Raw genomic sequence first — 18,635 nt, 5'->3', positions numbered from 1 at the left:
CTTAATGACACTCAGTAAGTGGGTGATAAAATTGTTATTATACACTTGGGTGCTTTAACAGTTAAGTTCATGAAAAGGAAGAGAAATAATATTCCCTAAGTCTATTATGCTTCAGTTACCACATCAGCCTATTTCTATATTTTATTTAATCCACAAGATAATGCTATTGAGTGAAGATAATTCCTAACTGATAATATTAGGGAAACATCATAGGAGAAGTTAAATAACTTGCCCAGGATTGAACAGCTTGCTTTGGAATAAAAGCCTCTTTTTCATAAATATTTTGAATGTCATTTGTCTGGCAGTAAATTTGACACCTTCTCCATGTGTACCTGTCCTTCTGTTTTATAAAGTAGCCCCCCATTTCTTTTCAGGGTCAAGAAAACTCTCAGACTCCATTTTTTTTTTCACTTGGTTTCACATTTCTTACCTACTGTGTATCTGAATAGCCGACCTCTCCCCCAACCCCCAATCATTTCCTTGTGGATCCAGATCTACAATTAGACTCATAAGTAGAAGGGGTGAAATGGATAGGAGGGGACGTTCTATTAGAGGCTTTTTACATGTGCCCCTCTAAGGGATAAAGGTAAATGGATTCACACCTTTGAAGAGAAATTACACTTATCCATCCCTGATTTACACCACCGCCACTCCTCCCCCGGCCCCCCAGCACAAAATATTTGGCTGTTATTTGGGGATTGATTTAAATTAGCCTCTAAGTACAACTCAAAGCTTAAAGAATAATGAGGTTCTAATATCCCCAGGACCCTACGAGGGAGTCAAATTCAAAGAAACAGGAACTAAGAACAAGAAAATGTGACCTGGAGGGTCCTTCCCATCTCTATTAAGAAAAATAAATGCAGTATTTTGCCTCCATGAAAAGTAAGGGACACAAGCTTGAGGGACCGAATTCTATAATGTATTAAGGATCATCTCAGTGGTGAGGTAAAGGAAAACCAATCATGGCATCTCCACTACCTCGGCTGAGGCTGCTCTCCAGAAAGGCTGCCCAGTTTTCCTATGGTGAAAGGGGGAGGGGCTAGCACACATATCTTACAAGCATAACCATAATGGACACTGATTCAAGCTCTAAAAATGAATGAGCCAATTCTGACTTCTTGAAGTTCCTAAAATTTCTAAGCATGGAGCATCTAAGATGTCAATTTTCTGGGCTTTTCTTTCTATAAAAGAAATTAAATCATGCCACTGGTCACCTAAATTATATAATTAATTTTTAATGTAAAATAATCATCAAGGTTGTATTGTTTTTTGGTTTATTTGTTTACATATTTTATTTATTTTTATTGAAGTATCATTGATACACAGTGTTACATTTGTTTCAGGTGTAAGGATGTCTTGTCCATACTGTTGTTAAGCATGGTAATTGAACTAGTTTCTTCTATAACCAGTTTGGCCACATTGTTATAATCAAAACCTATAGAGAATCAGGTAGTTTAAGCAAATCAGAACCCCCAAAATTAACATTTTCAAAACAAATAGATCAGTGGGTGATCATTCATTTCACAAAAGTTTGTTTTTCTAAAGCATCCACCATAGGATTTCTTTTTTAAATAGAAGAGCTGTCTGGTGCATTTAAAGTATGATTTAAAAAAAAAAAACTTTTTTTTTTTTTTTTAACACCGGGGACTCAAACCAAGTGAAATATCAGGTCGGTCAAGTTGGGTTTGGAGAGTGTTTTGATGTTCTGGTTTTGTTCCATTTCAATTGCTTTAGAAAAATTTATAATGTCAGTCATAGCTCAAACTGACTCACAGAGGCTTTTTGGAGGGAGTAAGGTTGAGATTGTTCATAGTGCCACAGAAAAGAATCATTCGGAGTTTTAATTTCTTTCAGACTTTTTTAGATCTATTAATGGAATTCCTCCTACTCTTTAGCTCATAGTTTGATTTTGGTAAACACTCTTAATTTACATATAACTTTTTGGAAAAGGAAACTTCTTTGCCTAAAATGAAGTAAATCTGAAACACAAACTAATCCTTCTACCCTCTGTAAAAGTAGAAGCCAACAAAAAACTGTAATTTTTATAATGATATTAGGTATCCATGAGTGGTACTCGATCTTTTCCTCTAAACTGAACAACCCAAATGCCATTAACATTTACCCATAATTCCTGTCTTCAATTTCTTCCATCTTTTGGTAGTTTTTCTCTAAATCATCTTTATCTATCTCATCTTTAAGTGTAAATCAAATTTGCAGTCAATATGTTAGTAACAGCAAATTTCTTTTTTTTTTTAAAGATTTTATTTATTTATTCATGAGAGACAGAGAGAGAGAGAGAGAAGCAGAGGGAGAAGCAGGCTCCCAAGGAGCAGGGAGCCCGATGCGGGACTCGATCCCAGGACCCTGGGATCATGACCTGAGCTGAAGGCAGATGCTTAACCATCTGAACCACTCAGGCGCCCAGTAACAGCAAATTTCTGAGTATATGAGAAAAAGCTCATTTTGCCAGTCTCTCTCTGTTCAATTGTATGCCATAGACTGTCTTAACTTTTTCCTTTTATTTTTCTGTCTTTAAAAAAAATAATAATAATAAGGTAATTCAGGGGCGCCCAGGTGACTCAGTCAGTTAAGCATCTGCCTTCGGCTCAACTCATGGTCTCAGTGTCCTGGGATTGAGTCCCAAGTTGGGCCCCTGCTCAGCAGGGAGTCTGCTTCTTCCTCTTCCTCTGTCCCTCCCCCTGCTTGTGCTCTCTCCCTCACTCTCACTCTCCCTCAAATAAATAAGATATTTATTAAAAAAAAGTAACTCAAATATATGTTTTATTTCTAGATCATTTTCAGATTAGTTTGTGTATTTCATTGTTTGGATTAAATCCTTGAACTTCTTTTCATTAACCATCATTCCATTATGAATATTGTGTACTTCTCCTTTTAAAAAACAATCTTCCAGGATCTTATGATCAATGTCTTATTAGAGCATCATCTAGAAGTCTTTTGAGCTAATTTCTGCATTTATCCTTCATGTCATTGGAGAGCAGATGGGATACCCGCAGCCTGAGATCGGCAGTGATAACCCCCTGCCCTATCCTCCCCAGTCACAGATCAGCTTTGTTGTTTGAATGGAGAGACGAGAATGTCCCTGCTGAAGAGCATGGATTTTGGAACAAGCAGACCTGGGTTTGGGTCCCAGCTCTGCTACATTGTCACCATGTGACCTTGGGATATTGACTTAACTGGTCCAAAGCCTCAATTTCTGCCTCTTTGATGGGATCATTGAATTACTAGGATGAATAAATGACATAAATGTCATCTCTATGGAAACTGCTAATACATAGCACATCATCAACATCATTTTTTATTATTTTTGCCATCATTTGCTTTTTGCTCTGTGGCAAAAAGTGTTATGAGAATATATAAGTCTGGTAGAGAAGACAATGAGAAATTCTCTGGGGAGCACATGAGCAGAGAAGTCTGACTGTCTCTGAGATTTCTGGGAGATTTTCAAATCCTCTGCTTCTCCACGAGATGCTTTTGCTTACACTGACTTACCAAGGTGGATGATGTAGAGCATAAGACAGCATCATTATGCTTGCCATCATTTAAAGGCATTAATTCAGTCATTTTCCAAAAAAAAAGTACCATGCTGGTGCCTACCCTCTCAGAGCACAACTGATATCATCTACACTGACGAGCCAAGGAAAAAGCCCACCCAGAGCTCCATTACTGGAGTAGCCATAGGAGAGTATAAATCAATACCTATGCTCTGTCGAGTAGTTTGGGAAGTGGGGCGGGAGTATAGTATGAGGAAAGAAATCCATAGGCATCTGTGGGTCAAAAGAAGAAACAGTCTTCTTCTTTATAGGAAAAGACTGCCTTCAAGTTTTCTTCGTGTGATGGTTGATGGTGCCAGGAAATCACACTGCTTTACATTGAATGAAGACTATGTGTTTACAGAACCATGGGTCCCAACACCAATTGCTACACGTTGGAATAAAACCTGTTTTCTGCGTATCTAACCAGAAACTCCAATTGAAACTCCTCAACTTTTTGGGAAATGTAGCGGTATTTAGAATTCTACTTAACAAATTTAGTAATTACTATGCTAAACCTTCATGAGTCATGGTAAAGAGATTTCAGTCTAAAGTCTCGGACTCTGCACTTAGTTTATACTCGCTATTACTCAGCGACTTGCTCGGTATAGTTATGGTTTCTGAGCCCTTAAGGATTAGGTGTCCAGGCATTTTGATAATGTGCTCCTTTATTCTTGGAACTCACTACGTGCCTTCTCCACCTCAACGAGAGTGTTTTTGTCTATATAGTCTAGTCCATAATCTGGGATGTCCTTCTTCCCTGTCTTTTGACATCTATTCATGTTTCATATTAAAAAATAAATGCATTCTTGGGGTGCCTGGGTGGCTCAGTCAGTTAAGCAACTGACTCTTGGTTTTGGCTCAGGTCATGATCTCAGGGTCCTAAGAGTGAGCCCCATGTGGGGCTCTGCACTCAGTGCGGAGTCTGCTGGAGATTCTTTTCCCCTCCTCTCCCCCCCTCCACTCTTCCCCCTGCTCTCTCCCTCTCCCTCCGTCCCTCTCTCTCTCAAATAAATAAATAAGTAAATAAATAAATAAACACAAATAAAAATAAAATGTGCTCTTTCAGAGAGAGCATTCCATGACCCCCTAGCTGAGCAGAATCGAGAGTTCCTACTGGGCATTTCTTCTACACTTTTTTTAATGGACATATGGTTGGCACACTAGTTACATTAGTCCCAAGTGTACGACATAGTGATTCACCATCTCTGTACATTATGCTGTGTGCACCACAAGTGTAGCTGCCGTCTGTTGCCAATACCTATTACAGGTATCACTATTACAACACCATTGACTATATTCCCTATGCTGTAGCTTTCATTCCCACGACTCCCTCATTCCATGACTAGAAGCCCGTACCACCCCCTTCACCCATTTTGCCTACTCCATGTTGTTTATACACCTATCTGACTTATTTATTTAATGTGACTTGTGCGGTACTAATACCGGTAGGGGCATTTATGGGCAGCTCAAGCAGGGACCAGAAGAGGAGGCCCCTATGAGGGCCAGCAGTAACAGGGATCTCAGTGGATTTTGACGAAGCCGGGAGGCATGACCACAGTGAACTGGTGCGGGAGAGAACCAAAACGGTGTTTGCAACATGGGGGTCAATGGTTTAGTGAGCGGGTCACTCCCGGATACCACTGACTAATCTGAAAGGAAATAGACCCAATGAAAAACTCTTTTGTGAGAATCATTTTGATCCTATTCTAACCCCTGGAAAACACTGGATGTATTTATGAATTCTTTTTTCCCTTTTAAATTGCAATTCTTGGAGGCAGGGAATGTTTTTTCTTTCTAAGTCTGGGTTGTGGTCTTGCACATAGAAGCTGCTCAGAAAAATCTATATTGAATTACATTATTTCAATCAGCTTTTTTGGATATTAGACCAGTTAGGGTATTACTTTAAGAATTTCTAGGAGTTGTTCATCATAAGAAAAAGATCAATGGTGATTTTCAGTATTTCTCAGACTTTGAAATGTGCTTTGGCTTACATGCCAAACAAACGAGAAAACAAGAACATTTGAGGTTTTACTTCTCTTTCTTCCTGCGCACTGATTAAATTTAATTTCCTATTGTCAGTTTCTCGTCCTTTCTTCCAAAATTGCCTTCAGAAAACATAGCTGTTTTTGGCATAGCTCTTTGTACATGGAACTTTTCTATTCAACTCTGAGCATAAGAATCACTTCATTAAATAATAATAAATATCCCTAATTTATATATCACTTTACACTTGTAATACACAGACATGTATTCTCTCATATGACTGTTAAACCAACTCTCTTTAAACAAACAGGGTAACTATTATTGAATCCATTATCTGTGTGGAAGCTGAAATCATTAGAAGCCAGTAAGTCAGAGTTCAAACTAGGTCTTCTGTCTCCATATTTATATTCTTTCCACTGCACCAGAAGACATCACATCCTGGTACTTTCCCTCAAACTTTGCTCTGGGAACATCTAGAAAGCACTTGTGAGCTCAGGTTTCCTATTCTCCGCCATCTCTCTCTTGACCACATCCCTTCAAACTCTGCCCTTTGCTGATTTTGACCTCTGAGTGTCTCTGGACTTACATAATGGATTTGTTCTTCCCAGGGTAACCAAGTAAAATATAACAAATACAAGGAACAGCGGAGTGGGCAAACACAAATACGTATTGGCCTATTAAATCATCTATTCCCAAGAACAATTGTTCACAGAAATTGGAGATGGAAAAGACCTATGAGGTCATCTTATCCGCTCCCGTGCCAAAGCAGGTTCAAGCCCAGAATACTGACAGCCAAGTTGTCATTTTGTTTCCAGCCCTGCCTTTGAGGCTCTAGATTGTATCTGCTGCTGGAATCTGTTGGAGGGGAAACAGCAAAGTGATCTCCAAGTTGGAGCATAACTGGGGGTCCCAAGGGCCTTACTGCTCTGTGCAGAGGACAGTGCACTTGGAATCTACTGATCCTCCCCTAATGGATGTGGTCCTGATCAGCAGTGATTCCTGCAGAAGCTTTCACAGGTAACTGGCTGAGGATGCAAGTCTGAACTAATAAAAGGCCCACAAGCTTGAATCCTTTCTGGTCAGAATTGACCAATGGGAATGTCCTACTGCAGGCAGTTTGAATCACGAGGAAACCTGCCAAAATCAGTGCCTTGATTTTTTTTCTCTGTCATTTCCTAATTAATCGCTGAGGCAGATTGGTCAGGCAGCTGGAGTGCTGAACATTGTGAGAGACCCCTAAGGGTCCCCTAAAAACATCGCCGTTTGAAGAGCAACATTAACATATAGAAACATCCTTTATGTGGCCCTTCTCACAGCAACCGTTCTTATTTGAGAGAAGATTTCATTAAATATTACTGAAAGGAAGCAGATAACATGTTCTGAAGGTATAAAGAGAATACTGTGCTGAGAGCTTTACAAAAAGGGATAATATAATAAAATAAAATAAAATAAACACACAAAAACAAAAAGGCATAATAACCAAGTTCAAATCTAATCACTCACCAGCCACGTGACCCGCGGCAAGGTACTTCCCTCTTTCCCTTATAAAATAAGAGCGTCAAACCACATTGCCTCTAAGACGTTTTCTACGTCTAAACCTGACAAAAGAGCCCCAAATAACTATTTATTTTAAACAAAGTCTTCGGGAAAATGACTCCTCTTTTTCTCTGATTTGTCAAAATGCCCTCAACCTGACCTAGGAGGGGAACTTGGAACGTTAAGAGAATGGACCTCCTTTTTATGCTTTGGTTTTCAGAACTTGATCACATTAGTGCCTTCTATGAAGAAAGATTTTAAAGAACAGACAGTACGTTTAGAAACTGTACGAGTTTGAATTCCCACGGAAGCTTCGGGCAGGAATGAGCTCCAAAAGCGGCACTCTCTCTCCATCCCCCACCATCCCTTCCCAGACCCAGCAGGTCTGTGCCACCTTTGCGAAACACTTCTTTCTTTTATACCCCAGGCATAAGTTCCTGGCTCATTGAGAAATTGTTTAATTGTGGCCTCAGTAGAGATAAAGACTTACCTCTTTCAGTAATCCATCTTTAGTCAAAATTGTGTGTTTTAACCCAGCTCCCTGGGGCGCCCAGGTGGCTCAGTTGGTTAAGTCTACCTTTGGCTCAAGTCATGATTCCGGGGTCCTGGGATCGAGCCATGTACTGGGCTCCCTGCTCAGCGGGGAGTCTGTTTCTACACACTCCTTCTGCCCCTCCCCCCCACTTGTGCTCTCTTTCTCAAATACATAAATAAATGCTTAAAAAAAAAAAAGAAAAAAAAACTCAGCTTCGTTTGAGGGCCAAGTTGTAAAAGTTCCTTCTTACTTGTCCCTCTTCCTTTCTTTTGTCACTTTTAGGTCACTGTTTTCATGACACAAAGCCTCTTTGTTTCCCTGAATTGCTCAGTCCTCCCTGAAGCAGCCTCTACCCCACTCCATCCCTCAGCCTCCTTTCCTTCTGCCCTCCTCCCATGGCCTTACTGTCCCTTGATCATTTGTCAACAGCGGAATTGTTAAATAAGCTATCAGTATACCTCAGGGCTTCAGAATTTCAGGGAAGATTCACCTCACTCCCTTCGGGCCCCAGTTGCTCTATTCCTGAATTATCAGGTGCAGAATACAGTCCGCCTGCTCTTCACTGGCCGACAGCTGATAAAATAATACATTCCACTTGCACAGATTATTTTTTATGCTCTCACTTGTTTTTGTTAATAGGAAAAAGAGGATAGAGTATTGAGAATGAGAGAAAGAAGAAGAAAATGGAAAAACTGAGTAAATGTTTTCTCAGTTCATCTTTGAGCAAATTAAGAAAAGCTGAATCAAAGCATAACTTGCCCTTTACTTGAACCCCTGAATTTGCTCAGGGATAAAAAGGACTGACATAATTGTATCAGAGTGAACTGGTAAATGTTCAAAGTGGGCAAAAAATAGGCAATAAAGTTCTGTATGAGAGGCCAGAGTTGGGGAATGACAGCCCTGGGTACAAGGAGCGTCACATATCCCAAGTACGTACTGACACGCATTTGGAAGACTTGAGAAGGTAGGAGCCAATGTTAATGATGCTGTAGGAGAAAAAGTATCAGAAAAGCCTCTGGGTTCTGTGCTGCAAATGCCTTTAGTACCTTTGATGGGTCTGTTAACCTTCTCAGCACCATTTCTTAAACAAGTGTGAGAGCCCAATTACACATCGCTCAGTGGTGAGAATTAAGCTTGATTCTCTTAGGATCCTCCTCTGCCCTTGCTGCTCAGTTCGACTGCTTTAATCCATGTGTTTGGGCATTGGAACTGGGAAAGAGATTTTTTTTTAAATTTCAACATTTAGATTTGAATATTTGAAAAGAGGAAGAAAAAATCAGTCAAGTATTACCATCACTAGCCATTCACTCACACACACACACACACACACACACACACACACACACACACAGAACTTGGTCACAATCTACTTGATATTCAAAGGGTGATCCCTGGACCAGAAGCATGAGCCTCACCAGGCACTTGTTAGAAATGCAGACTCTTGGGATTCCTGGGTGTCTCAGTCGGTTAAGCATCTGCCTTCGGCTCAGGTCATGATCCCAGGGTCCTGGGATTGAGTCCTGCATCAGGCTCCCTGCTCGGCAAGGAGTCTGCTTCTCCCTCTGCCTGCCTCTCTCTCTCTCTCTCTCTCACTATCTCCCTCTCTCTCTCTCTCTCTCTGGCAAGGCTCAGAAGCTGCATTTTCACACGAAGCCCAGGTGAATTATTTGAGAAGCAGTATCCTAGAGCCATCCTAAAAAGTGGAAAGAAGGGCACCATATAATGACATAGAAGGGAGGCATGTAACTGGGGGGATTATGGTGAATTGGAGAACATTTGCTTAACCTTACTTTCAGCCTGTGTTGAGAATAAAGTAGGACAGTAATCAACACATTGCACTTTGTTGTTTTTAAGGCAAGTCTGAATTTGTCACTCTCACCCTAAAAGCTCAACCTGAAATGCCAATAGGTGCCTCCAGCAGAACAATGGTGTTTCACACACAATTGCAGAAATCACCCAGGAAGGCTTTCCTCAGGCAATACCACTGGGTCTCACCTTCTGGTACCCAGTCCAATCAGTGTTGTTTTTCTAAGAATAAAAGAAACCTTTAGTTAAAAGTAAGCAGAAGCATCAACACGTGTTGCTCTCTAGTTGCTAATTGAGACAATCATACACGATTTAAGTGTAAAATGAAAAGAAATGCCATTTGGTATCTTTTTCACTAAATAGTTTTCAACTGCTGTTTAAGCTAATTGCTTTATTTCCATAGAAACAAAACTTACCACAAGGCTTTCCTTAAAGTCAAAATAGCCTTCCAGGGCTCCAAGGCTTCAGCAGTACTTTGAAGCTTAAGCACTGTTTGGCAGTGCTTCTTCTCCTTGCTAGTGAGACCTATATGCGAACCAGCCCGTTTGCGCTCTCTGTGCTCCAGATGTCCTAAGAGTTCCCCCCTGCTCGGCTGGGGCTTTGCTAGTTGGAGAACAAGCTTTTGGCGACAAGCCCCAAACATGAAAGCAAGCTCCCTCTCCACAGTCACCTATGCAGCAGGCAACAAGTTTCTCCCGATAACACCAGACATTCCAGCTTTCTTTTTTTCCCTCCAAGACCCCAAGCTCAGCTTGAGAGTTTCCTCAGTATTGATTTCTACACCAACGTCAATAGATATCTATACACTTTCCTTGCTTTTCCAGACTTCAGAAATTTGCTTTTAATTAAAGGAGACAGACCATTTTCCCCTCCTGAAGCTTTTTTTAAACAGGTCTTTCTATCAACCTAGAGGGTAGTTTCTCCACATGATGTTACAAAGCGTGTTTGTTTGAAGAAGTCTCCATTGGCACCACGTCTTGAGATGGCAAATTACAGGGAAATGTGTGTGTGTTGCTTTACTTCAACATAATTATTTGCTTGTAAAAATACTTGAGAGGGAGAAAAGTTTCATGAGGGTCTTTTCAAGATCAGAGATCTCAGCAATAGGATTGGGATCATCTGGCCTGAAGACAAAATTCCTTCCCCTACAGAGGTTAAGAATATGTGCCCCGGAGTTGACGTCCATGGTTCAAAGCCTGACTTTGCCAAAACTATTTTGGCAAATTGGGCAAATTACTTATCCGTATCTTGGTTTCCCCATCGAGATGATAAAGAGAACCTACTTATTAGTGTCACTGAGAAGACTGAATGAGTTAATATGCAGAGAACACCTAAAATACCTAGCATATAGCAAGCGCCACATAAATAATTACTATTATTAGTTGTAGGCTACCAGGAGGGAAAGAATGAAGCAATTTTCCTAATACATTCAGCGCTATACTTGAATACACCATAATTCTAGGCTTTGTATAATGTAGTTTATTATTATTTTTTTCATCTGACAGCACTGCCCTCAAGAAGTTTGAAGCATTTCATATTATCCTCCCACCAATTATCAAGGTAATATACACAAGCATCCTTCCTGGAATATGGGGAAACTGAGGAACTAATAGTATAGCTGACTTAATTATAGAAAAAAAACAAAGGTCAGCCTCTGCCCATCCCCTTTGATGCCCAGCCAAATAGTCTTTCAATTAAAAGATGCTTTCTTTAAAGCTAGTTCAAATCTGTTTTGACCTCGGAAGGGCCGAGAACTTCTGGCCTAGAATAGAGCTCTTCTATTACTTGAACTTGCCTACCAGTAAATAGTCCCATGGCTGGAAATCCCCTAAAAGGCTGAAAAACGAGATGACGGAGGCCTGCATGTGACTCAGAGGGCCTGAGCTCCGAGACAATCCTGCACAACAGAAATCAGAAACATTCTCAGTTTTTTATTTCCCTACTTACCCACAAAAAGGGGGCCAGCTCTTAGGTAACTGGGTGCAGAGTATACGGCTGCGAACAGGAATCTTTGAGAAACAGGAGGAGAAGACCTACATCATCTTCTAAGAAAGCAAACAGGATGAGAAAAAAAAAAAGGAGAAATGTCTTTACTCTCTCTGGGAATTCTTGGTTTACTGGAAAAACTGAATTGCTCGGCTGCCTCGCTGCTCTGGGTCCCTTGTTCCCTTTCCAAGGCCGTTGTTCTGTGCAGCATGATCCACATGCCCCAGAGCCAACCTTAACGAAGTTGGTGTTCCCCAGGAAAGGCTTTTGTGCAACACCCCCACACAAACCCTCTAGATAGTGGTGCTTCTGTGAACCGCATTCAAACTTCTGCCTTCCGTGAATGGAGGTGGAAATCGAGTGAGAACATGTTTCCTGGAGGGTGAGTTTGAGACCTCTTGCTTCTAGTGTCAGCCAAGACCAGACAGACAGAACAGGAGCTGAACTGGGGAGGGAAAAGAGAGGAACATAGAGCCGGGGAAACATCGCTGTTCCTAGCAACGGGTCCAATTAAAGTTTGGAGTGGAGGCTTCAGTTGGTTCTCATTTCATCGGAATCTGGTTTATGGCAATCTCGTGCCCAAGCCATTGTGCTTTGTCATCAGGGCCCCAAAGGCACTGCCAACTGCTCTTCCTGATGCATTGCTCGGGGCTGGAATACTGGGGCAGGCAGGTGAGGTGTGTGCCCTGGTCAGTTCCATGACCTTCACGTTTCCCCGACTGTACAAACAACCACCACAGTTTGGGAAACGGGTGTCTGCCTGGCTGCGAGGTGGCTGTCGCCAGCCCGGGGGTGGGGGGGCGGTGCTAGAGGCTGGGGCTCACTCAAACACCTCCAAGTACTTCTCAAATGTTTTGGGTTCGGTAAAACCCTAAAGTGTGTTTCGCCTGCTTGCTCCCCTCCTCTTCTCCAACCCCTGCGTATTTCAAGGGAAATTTAATCCATATGTTTCTGATACATTTACACTTAACTCATCAAAATATTGTTTTGTGAAAACCACTGGATGTCCAGGGCACTTTAGAAGTTCTTTCAATGGAACTTTTTAAAGCTTTTTTTTCTTAGAAACAGGAAGTCACGTTGGTGCCAAAAGTTGAAAGAGCTCGAACCTCAAAAAAAAAAAAAAAAAAAAAACAAACTTGGAATTCTATCTGGAGTTCCAAATCCACAGGTTTCCAGGGGGTTCTAAACTTGGCAAACCATCTCCTGTTTTGCAAGCCGAAGGCCTATGACAGAACCCAGTGCTAGGTTCTACATTCTACCCCTGAGCACACCCACTTCTCTGCTCCATTATGTGAGATTGAAAATGCACCCAGCAAGGGAATGATGGTGATTGCACCCCACAGAAAAGACAACCTTCGGTGTTTGGGTAGGACCATCACAACCTGTGCGGGAGGACCTGAGCTTCATCCGCGCCTTGGGGCGGGTTTGATCGTTTCAAGTGCCGGGGAAATTATAGGTTCCCCTGGATGCCTAAATCCTTGCTTTTTAAAAATAGAAAGTGAGAGATTTGGGCCAAAGGTGCTTTGTTGCTGCAGAGCCCAAATGAAAACGAGGGCCAGGAGCTTCAGTTGTAAAACCAGGAGCTGCAGTCTGAAGGACAGAACAAGGCTTTCCCCTCCTGGGGCGATAATTACTATGACTGCATCAAGGTCTTGCCAAGGGGACAGCTTGCAGGCCCTGCCCTCTCGTCCTCCTGCTACAGGTTTCATTTTCCTGCCCAGGGTCTCGAACTTAAGCCCATTACAGACAAGTTTAGTCATCTGGTTTCTCCCAAAATTCGTCAGTCCTCTGTCAGCTTTGTACTTTAAGAATCTCGTAAAATCTATGTTACTGTCCTGACATGATTCTCTACAACCACTCCGCATGAAACCCTTTTCATCATGGTAAAAGACAGCTACTTTTTTTTTTTTGGCTCAACTCTGGGGCAAACTCTAGCTCTTGTCCTCTAAGGCCCAAGGTGAAGGAGAGCTTTATATCCCACCTTTGCACCCCTCTTTCTGCAGACTGGCTTCCTAACCCAATGCCTTGATAAAGAATCCTCGCTGTTCTCTGCCTTAATCCTGAGCCACCTCAAGGTGACCAGGGAGGATTCAAAAGTTCCTATGAGCTTCCCCACTGAGCTCTCCCATCGTTGAATGGACTGAATGTTTGTGTCCCCCAAAAATCCATAGGTTGAAACTCTAATCCCAATGTGATGGTATTTGGAGGTGGGACCCTTGGGAAGTAATTGGGTCATGAGGGTGGAGCCTTCACAAATGAGATTAGTGCCCTTACAAAAGGGACCCAGAGAGATCCCTCACTCTCGTTCTGTCACACGAGGATGGACCAAGAAGTTAGCAGTCCACGACCAGAAGGAGCATCTGATCATGCTGGCACTGTGATCCCAGCCTTCCAGCCCACAGAAGTGGGAGAAACAAATTCCTTCTGTTCATGGGCCACCAGGACTTTGTTAACAGCATCTCGAACCGACACGTGGCTTAAGAGGCAGATCTTCTGGGGCGCCTGGGTGTCTCAGTCATTAAGTGTCTGCCCTGCCTTCGGCTCAGGTCCTGATCCCAGGGTCCTGGGATCGAGCCCCACATCGGGCTCCCTGCTCCATGGGAAGCCTGCTTCTCCCTCTCCCACTCCGCCTGCTTGTGTTCCCTCTCACTGTGTCTCTCTCAGTCACATAAATAAACAAAATCTTAAAAAAAAAAAAAAAGGCAGCTCTTCCACAGGCAGCAGAGCACTAGCCTCTCTCTTTAGGAGACAGTTGCCAGCCCCTTCTGGAAGGAAGCAACTTCTTCTTCCTTGTGTCTCATCCCCATCCCACGTGTGCACCCAGAATTATATATATTGTCCACAGGTGTTTTGCCATCCATCAAAAACCATAACTTCCCACATGTGTCTCCTTCATTCAGAGCACAGCCAGGGGAAGTATGAACCACTTCGTCAACACCATTCCCGTGACTCCTTCTCTGAAATGGGAATACCCTCATAATGACTCCAGCACCACGTGCATGCCCTGAGTTCTCATTTAGGGTGGTGCACATGCACGAAACCACACGTGCACACGCACCTGCCATGCCTACTTACACACAAACAAGATACATGTGATGACCAGATAGGGACTGGGAAAGCAGCTGGCCGGCCCGAGAGGCTAGAGATGCTGGGGAAGGTACTCAGTTTGTTTCAGCCTTGGCTTCATTCCCCCCCCGCCCCCGACACAGGGCCCCAGTGACTGCACATAGGGAGGAAAGGCCCCATCTAGGACTCCAGGCACCTTCCTGTTTGCTTGGCTGCATTTGCACAATCTCTCTAAAAAATCAACTGTCTCTCCTTTCAGGCTCCCCCCGGGAAAGGCTCTGGCGGTCCATGGAAGTACTGCGTACAAGGTCTGTGAAACGAAACAATTCCCAGGAAAACAGTTTTGGCCCGAGCCACTTTCTGTTAACCTTGGGTATGCACTTTTGATTTGAAAGCAGGAAAAAAGAAATGCCATATTGTTTCCTCTCAACTTCTCTTACCTTGCTGGGCATGCCATTTGCCAGGTCAGACCACCTATCATGCAGACCTGCCTTGGAAGAAAAGGTTCTCTGATGACCAGAAAACTTAGGAATTTGTGAAGCAAGAATGCCCTCTAATGGAAATGCAAAGGACACCATATAATTCACAAACTTGTTTGTCCTGCCTGGTGCCTTATTTTAACCTAACTGGCAACAGCGCTGCCCCAGATTTTAGATCTTGGGCTCAGAGTTCACATTTACTTTGCATGTGATTCTGAGAGAATGAATACTTCGAATGATCATGATTTGTATGTCTAAACCCCGGGATCTTGTAAACTGTTTTGAGAGGCTCTTTGGTGTGATTCTGGTCTTCAATGCCACTCCAGCCTCCGTATCCAGCAAACTATCCAGCCATGCTATGAAAAAGCAGTGCCAAGAGCCAACAAAAAGTATTCTCTCACTTGTCTAAGTGTGTATAGAGATAGTTCCTCTTACCAATTTCCCTTATATCTCCGTTTAAAAATGTTTCCCTTATTCTGCAACCCTGATGATTGAGGAGTGTACGTTTTCCATGCTTAGTTTCTTTCAAGTTCAAGATGGAGGACCCGATTCTCTCAGACTCATTTCCATCTGAGAAATTTCTATTTTCTTTCACAAAGGCATATCTTTGCCATTTCACTTGGCCCAGAGCACCAGCAAAGCCGTCTTGGTCATGCAGTGCTGCAGGATATGAGTCCAAACATAGCCGTGTCAGACAGCATAGGAGGGTTTTGTTCAGACTTGCTGACTGCACTTACCGAGAAAAACCCACATAGGCATTTCCAGAAAGAGGGTGCTTAGCTTAAATTGAACCTAGGATAAGGCTAAAGCTCTCTGGGTATTACATATCTACTTCCTCTGTTAGTCAAGTAAATAATTAATACTAAGTGGTACAGAGGCAGTTGCCTCGCACTTAGCGGCCCATGTTTTGAAGGACTCCGCACCTCCAGTTATTTTGGCATGACGATGGCTCAGGCAGGAGATGGGGTCTAGCCAGGGTAGGACTTATTCTACATACCACCCAAGCAGCATCCCAGAATCCAGGCCATGGGTGTAATTGCCGACCACGGACTTGGGAGGGTGGAGTTTTCTGAGATGAAAGCTGCAGAGCTTGGTGTCGGCAATTTAATGTCATTAGAACCAAACCACATAGACGCTGCTGCTTCCTCCCACCAGGGTGGAAAATTGCTGTCAGGCTTATGGGTCGGTGGGTATTCACTTGACTTCTGACCGGACTAGTCAAACCTGAGCCAGTGGAAATGATGGCTTTAATCTCCGGTTTTGATTAGTGGTCCCATCACTGACTTTTGTGATTCAGAACATTAAACAGCTTGGGTAGGGAGGCTTCTATGGAAAGCCTACTATCTAATCTTGCCTATACAGATCTCTTGCCAAAAGGCTTCATGCATCCAATGCCACTGCTGGAGGAGGTAAAAATGAAAACTACAGTCTCAGGTGGAACCTAGTTACTCAACATGAGTGTGCATCAGCCAACATGTGAACCAAGCCACGTTCATCACCATGACCACAACCTGGCCGACCCGAGTCAACTGCTTGCCTGCTGTATGCTTCTGCCCCTCCATCTCTAAAAGGAAAACAATGATTTCAACTCATAGGGGTACCAGAGGGGTAAGGAGACCAATTACCTCCAAATGAGCAGACAATCTGCATTTGTTCGGTCAGTGGAGATATGCTTTTCATTGGGGTTTTGGTCTTGAAATGTAACAGTGATGATATTCAGCATTCCAGCTTTCTCAGTTTTTGTCTGTGGTGGCTGATTTGACACAGTAGGGGAGCACATAACTAGTTCTTGTGTCTACCTAAGTCTGTCATGAAGCACATTACTCTCTCCTTATTTCTTCTGTTGAAAGTCATTCCAGAGTTGGAGTGATTTGCTTTCGAACAAAATAATTCTTCTTTAAACTTTGGCAGTGTTTTTCATTGAGAAGACCCTATTTAAAGTTCCACTTTAGTTTCCAAACAACTTTCTAGCAGGATAGGTCCTCTGAAATCATTATTCAAAAGTTCAAGTATCCATGAACAGCTGAACAACAACAGTGTGTCATTCTTTCTGGTATATTTTGGAGGGCTCCGAGTCTTTGCTGAAAAATGTCATCTTGTTGTGATATGAAATTCTGCCCTCACAACATATTTCACTGAGATCAACATTTCCTTCTCTCTGTGTGTTTTAAACAGTATGGGCACCAGGCAAGGTGATATATCAACCAGCAGGGAAAAGTTGTAGAGAGTAGAGAAGGCATTTTGTTTGACAGCAAACTGGAACCTCCTTGATCCCCTCTTATTGGCCTCCCCTTGCTTTAAGACAACACAGGGGCAAAGCCTGGAGGCCCACTTTGAAAAATATCCCAAGGCTCCAGCAGTGAACAAATTACATCCTTGTCCTGGCTGAGGCCTTCGCCCCTAGGGCAGAGTCCAAAGTGGAGGGCAGTGAGAAGCTGGTAGTCAGCAAAGAAGGCTTAAGTAGATGCAGGGCTGTAGGTCAGAAGTCAAGGTGTATTGCTTGAATTATGTGTGGGCTTGGGACTTGAGAAGCAAAGTGTGGGCAGCCTGGCCTCAGGGGTACACAAAGAACTGTATGGCAAGATGCTTACATGACCTCTGCCCAAAGTTGACTCAATCTGGTTCCAGCCAAATGTTATTCATCCCTCATTTTTAAGAGTGACATAGTCACTCACCAACTCCCAAAGGCCTGGAATTAATCAAACTTCAGAAAGAAGAACAACAATAAAAAGCGTGTTTAAGTATTACCTGGTGATTGTCTATAAAGCTTACAGTGGGGAGCCCTCCAGTGGCCAGTGGAAAAATTGAACCCTGATCAGTTAGGGCCTTAGATAGTCTCTTAGAAAGATACAGTCAACAACACAGAATTGCCTATTAAGTAGCCCCGGTCATGTAACAGCCTCTGAGATTAAGCTGAAAAAGATCTCAGAAGAGGAAAGGGAGTCTCTCTATCTTGAGGATAGGGGTCAAAGCTGGGGAAAGTCAGTTGACATTGATGTTGGCTGCTGAAGTTTGTTCTGGTTCTTCCCCATGCAAAGTGCATGACTTTAGGTTCTTTATGCCCCTCTCTGCTCCATCAGTTCCCTTCTCTGTTTCTCTCCCATAGCCCTGTTATGAGGATTCAGTGAAATAAGGGAGTCGGCCAACTAGCACACAGAAGGTGTCCTAAGAATGCTAGTCTGTCCACTGGTCCCAAGATTATAATTTATGGTTATCCACTAGCTTTGGACCTTACAGAACAGAATTGTTTTGTTAGTTTTCTGCTTCTTTGATGAAGAGTTGTCTCCCCAGCTAGCTTGATGACTGGCTCTTCATACTTCTTTGCATCCACTAACTAGTGTCTATCTGGTATGTGGTCAGCACCAGGTGAATGCTGATTTGTTTAACGCTATCTATAACAAGTATTTCCTCAGGGTCTACTATATCAGGTACTCTCCTGGGTACTTTTATTGGGATTGACCTGCATCCCCAGCAAAAAGACGCACTCTCCTCTTTTTTCTTGCTTTCTCATTTACCTAAAACCAAAAACAAACAAACAAAATCTCACCTAAAGAGTTTTGGGCTAAGATAATGATTCTTTCCAACTGTGGACAATGAGGGATTAAAATTAACCTTCTGCTATGAAGAATGAAATGTTTCTATTCATTGAACAGCCCTTGCTTCAGAAATGAGAAGATGAAGATACTCCAA

The 18,635-nt window shown here is 42.7% G+C and overlaps 1 long non-coding RNA gene across 1 annotated transcript in view; it reads right to left on the bottom strand.

Annotated features, from left to right (window-relative positions):
* LOC141370183 (uncharacterized) overlaps positions 1–14,968 on the bottom strand; it is a 34,680-nt gene extending 19,712 nt beyond the window's left edge. Inside the window, exon 1 of the long non-coding RNA XR_012374013.1 lies at positions 14,907–14,968. This is a non-coding gene — a long non-coding RNA (uncharacterized lncRNA). The remainder of the gene's footprint in view (positions 1–14,906) is intronic.
* Between the last annotated feature and the right edge of the window lie 3,667 nt (positions 14,969–18,635).

The sequence above is a fragment of the Callorhinus ursinus genome, unplaced genomic scaffold (genome assembly GCF_003265705.2).
Source record: "Callorhinus ursinus isolate GAN/ISIS: 27379988/994484 unplaced genomic scaffold, GSC_fseal_2.0 scaffold27, whole genome shotgun sequence".
Taxonomy (NCBI): domain Eukaryota; kingdom Metazoa; phylum Chordata; class Mammalia; order Carnivora; family Otariidae; genus Callorhinus; species Callorhinus ursinus.
The sequence above is the reverse complement of the archived record's forward strand: the minus strand, read 5'-3'. Positions and strand labels throughout refer to the sequence as shown.